The sequence below is a fragment of the Rhineura floridana genome, chromosome 4, assembly GCF_030035675.1.
Source record: "Rhineura floridana isolate rRhiFlo1 chromosome 4, rRhiFlo1.hap2, whole genome shotgun sequence".
Taxonomy (NCBI): domain Eukaryota; kingdom Metazoa; phylum Chordata; class Lepidosauria; order Squamata; family Rhineuridae; genus Rhineura; species Rhineura floridana.
Genome location: NC_084483.1, coordinates 95139228 through 95144708, shown reverse-complemented (window position 1 = coordinate 95144708; position 5481 = coordinate 95139228).

Here is a 5481-nt window from a genome sequence, read left to right as displayed (position 1 = left end):
TGACTCAGCTGGAGACCTGGAGAGGACCCCTAAAAGCCAGAGTATCCAGCTGAAAACTGGACATCTGGTAACCCTAGTGTGGAGGGTGGCAACATGAGAATGGGCCAGTGGTGGCTCCCCATTTGTGGAATGTTCTTCCCCAGGGAGGTACACATGGCATGACCACTATCTGTTTTTAGGCACCAGATAAAAAACTTTTATTCATTCAGGCCTTTCGAGCTTAATTTCTCTGCTTGTTTTTAATCAGGTGGGAGTTGGATCTTGGTTTTATGCACTTTGTGAGTACTTTAGGATGTCTTTCTATCTGTTTTTAATGTTTGTATGTTGCTTTGAGTTACATTTTGAAAAAAGCTGCTAATCATTATTATTAATAATAATAATACATAATTTGTTTATTTATTTGAATATAGATCTATCTATCTATCTGATCTCCAATTGTTGCAATTATCACTTGTTACTTTAGATAATGATGATAATACAAAGTCATTGGAGGATAGGACATGGATGATCAAATAACTGTAATTATATAGTAATAATAAATAAAGCCAACATGCAAATGAGTACCAAAACCCTCCATCATTTATAATGACATGGCAAATACTGCAGATAGCAATCCAGTGCTATAATGATTGGATTAGGAAAAAAGTATAGATTAGACTTGTCAAACACCTGGGTTCCACTACAGTCAACATTCCTAACCAGAAATATCTGTGCTTGGGGAGACTTTCAACAATCCAGAGCAATTCATTTCTAATTCATGCTTTGTAATTACTTTAGACACACTTTCAGATCAGCAAAGAAGTGTTTGTATTTGGAAACAGATATTTATTCCTTCCACTTATTATTAAATTTTGAAGCAGGGTCACACTTATCCTGTATATTTTATGTTACACTTGATTCTATTATAATTGACTGATAGCCAGGAATATATTTAAAAAGTGACAGCAGAGTCAAAGAAATGCAAATATAGATTTCTAATCGTGAGAAAAATATTGCAATGCAATATCCGAAATATTAGCAAAGTGGTTCAGAACATATACACGCTTTACTAACAAATTTTTAAGATGTATATTTCTTTTTTTGCTCTATAGCCAGCAATAGTAAGATGTTATTTATTTATTTAAAATATTTTTATCCTGCCCATCTACCCTACAGTAGGGCACTCAGGGCGGCTTACAATGAAATCGCACACATACATAATAAAATTATACACAATAAAAACACAAGACATTACAGTAAACTAAAATACATAAAATACAATTAAAATACTAAAATACAATATGCATATATATACACATACATACATACATGTATACATATGCATACGTATATGGGGAAGTGATAGTAAAAAGACAAAAAGATAAAGATTAAAAATAAAGTGCATAAGAACAGTGTCAGGCTCACCCACCAGTCCCTCTCAAAGGCTCTCCGGAACAAGATAGTTTTCACAAGTTTCTGGAAAACCATCAGGGAAGGAGCAGAACGGGCTTCTCGAGGCAGGGAATTCCAAAGTCGGGGGGCCACAACTGAAAAGGCTCTATCCCGCATGCCTGTCAGTCTTTCATTCCAGGCACGCAGAGGAGACCAGAGGCTGATGATCTTAAATCCAGGATAGGAGCATATGGGCCTAAGCGGTCCCTCAGGTACACTAGTTCAAGGCTGTTTAGGGCTTTAAAGGTCAGAACCAACACTTTGAATTGGGCCCAGAAACAAATTGGGAGCTAGTGGAGTCGATAAAGCACAGGGTTGCTCCCTGCGCTGTGCTCCAAGTTAACATTCTGGCTGCTGCATTTTGAACCAACTGTAGTTTCCAGACCGTTTTCAAAGGCAGCCCCATGTAGAGTGTGTTACAGTAGTCAAACCTCAGTGTCACCAGTACATGTGGCCAAGTCAACTGCTTCCAGGAATGGACGCAGCTGGTACCCATTTTGAGATGGCCGAAAGCACTCCTGGCCACCGAGGCACCTGATGTTCAAGCAGCAGGGCAGGATCCCAAACTGTGAACCTGCTCCTTTAAGGGGAATGCAACCCCATCCAGAATAGGTTGCAACCCTATCCCTGGTGCAGTTTTCCCCTTGGCCAGCAATACTTCTGTCTTATCTGGATTAAGTTTCAATTTGTTAGCCCACATCCAGCCCTTCACAGCCTCCACGCACCGGTTTAAGATGAGCACTTCCTCCCTGCAATCAGGTGGTAGGGAGAGATAGAGTTGAGTGTCATCAGCATATTGATGATATTGTACTCCAAATCTCCTGATGACCTCTCCCAGCAGTTTCATATAAATGTTAAAGAGCATGGGAGACAGAATGGAACCCTGCGGGACCCCATAGGCCAATGGCCAGGGGGACAAGCAGTAGTCTCCCAGCACCACTTTCTGGATCCTGTCCATCAGGTAGGATCGGACCCACCTTAAAACAGTGCCTACCAAACTTATCCCAGCTAGACGGCCCAGAAGGATGCCATGGTCGATGGTATCGAAGGCTGCCAAGAGGTCCAGCAACACCAAAAGGGGTGCACTGCTCTTGTCTGATGCCCGATGTAAGTCATTAAGCAAGGCGACCAAGGCAGTCTCTGTTCCATGACCAGGCCTGAAGCCTGATTGAGAAGGATCTAGATAATCCTATTCATCCAGTAAAACTTGGAATTGACCAGCATTTATGAGCAGTTAAAGTTTACCCTAAGTTGGACAGGTCTTGGAAAGTTTCCATCAATACATGTATACCAGTCATCCTTCCCATCCCATGCCACCAAACAGCAGGTGGCATTGTAATGTTACATTTAATTGGGTTAGGACCAAGATACTTGAAAACCTATCTACATATGTATCTTCCTTCAATGAAGATTTTTATTTATTTATTATTAAATGTATATCTTGTCCTTCCTCCCAAAGGAGCCCAGGGTGGCAAATAACAAGTGATAAAACAATAAAACATCTTAAAACCAATTCCAGTACAGATGCAGACTTCATATTTTCAGTATTTTCAATACTTACAAGATTTTCATTAAGATCTTCAACAGATAGCACTCTATGGATGCTCCTGCTACCTAAGGTGAGGCAGATGGCTACCAGATAGGGGGCCTTCTTAGTGGTGGTGTCCCAGTTGTGCTCTTCCTCAGAGATGCTCTTCTGGGTGCTAGTTTATTGTCATGTTGGCAGCAACCAAAGACTTAGTTATTGTTCTGAATCTTTTAGATACAATTTTAATCCTGCTGACTGTTTTATGCTGCATTTATACTTTTGTGGCTTTTAGTTCTCTCTCTCTCTTAGAATTAATGTTTTCTTGTATTTTTTGTAAACTACATTATAAAAACACTTATAATAACAAAATATTTACATGCTTTTTTAAATGGCTTGGATCCAGATAAGTTAATTAAACTCAGTGGGACAAGTTAGTCACGACTTAAGTCCCATTGATTTCAGTATTTGTAATCTGTAATAAGTTTGTAATAAAATCACAAAACAAGTGAATTTGGGGCCTTAAACTCTACAACTAGATGTTCTTTTTTTACCTTCCAGAATGGAGAGTGAAAGTTGTCCATCAGAAAACCAGTTCACAAAGCATGCAGATTGCAAGCTTTCAATGCAATATAGGTTCTCTATTTCTTCTTAGCAGAATTGGCTGTTGCATGCCTATGACTGCCAGTGGTTTAGTGTCACAAGCAATAGCTCATACATTTGGTATCTCAAGTGTTCCATTATATTATATCCAGGTAGCATGAAATGGTTGAATTCAATGAGAAGTTTGCCACCCTTCATATTTTGTGGCTCCCTAATGTTTAATGGAAACATTTCATCTTCTACATACATGGCCTCATCTGCTTAAAGGAATTTTTAAACCCCGTAAACCTTTTTCTGTTTAAAAGTATTGGAGTGATTAAATCCAAATCTGCTCCAGGCATTCACATTATGACCCCAGTGTAATTAATTTCTTAAATCAAAGAAAGTATATATTAATCTAACTTGATTAAGATTCAGAAATTAGAGATGCTCTTCCAATAAGTGTGGAGTGGACCATGGGGGAGTTAGGAAGGGTTTCCTCCCATTTTGCATCTTGGGTTTCCTCTCCTCTCTAATGATCATATCTGTATATGAAGGCCACACATCTTTCTGGGGCTCCCTTTGCACACTGCAAATCAGTTATGTAAATAGAAGCATAAGCATGTGCATTAAGTTTTATGTGGTGTAACATATCCATGCCACTGCAGAATTTAGGGAGAAGACTGGTGTACTTGTCTCCTATCAATCTTTCCTTCTTCTCATTTTGGAGGTTTGAAACCTATCGCCACCTTTGGAACGGGCAGCCATTGCCTCCTCTTGTAGCAGCTGGCTTGACTTGCTTGCTTATCATATGCTATTTGCTCTGTGCAGAGCAGGCACCTTGCTGAAGCACACATTCCTTGCTCCTCCTTCCAGTACAACATGGCCTGGATTATGTGTGGCAGCCTATGAGGAGCAGTTGATGGGGAAGGAACGTGCTTTGGGCTGAAGAGATGAACTCAATAGCATTCTGAGTCCTTCTTCCCCCTGTGATTCTATGTCAAGAACCATGAGACATCCTGCTCACTAGCTAAATATTGAACTTAAACCCTGGATAATAACATTTCATTTGCTGCTGATTTTTAAAAATTCGAACTCTTTTTTTATGATGGGGCAAAAGGGATATCTTGTATCCTTGAAATGTTTTAAAAGAAAGCAAAGCTTATGCCTTGTATTAAGAGGCTATCTAGCTTTTCATTCATCCTCTTCATTACCTACCTGTTTATATGTTTTATTTCAACTTTAAACATAATCAGGTACTACAAAGATTTATTTTTTTCCTAATAAGCCATTTCCAAGAGATGAATATTTCATGTCAAGGAGATGATGGTGATGATGATTTAGAAGCAGTGCTTAATTAACATAACATCTTCATACCTCACCTCCCACCCGAAATCTAGCATTACCTATGGAAGAGAGTGACAATACCATTGGTATAATGAAGATTTAAAATACCCCTCTAATCTTGCTTTGAATTCAGGTCTGTAAATAGTTGATAAAGCTACAGTTGTTTGATTTGGATGTGCAGAAATGTACAGAACCTGTAGGGAAACAATGTGAGCAAACAGAAGGGAGAATTGGAAGTCTTGGACTGCACACTAACAGCCTCCTTTTCTTCTCCCATCTTTCTACATATTGTGAGGCTTAATAGCATAACATTGTACACATTTTCCACCTGTTTAAAAGCCCAGTGCATATACTGGGGAAATAAATCACTCTAATAAAAATAGTAAAACATTTAAAAAAACAAGAAAAAACATTACTATAGCAACATAAAACATTGGCAATTGTTTTATTGGACAATTATGTAAATATGTTTTATGGAGGCAGCACTTGTAAAAACAAACTGAATTAATTTCCTTAGGCAAATGTGATTTAACCTGTTGTATCTCTTACCTCTCTTCTACCAATGCCATAGGTAACTATGGATCTACCTCTGCATC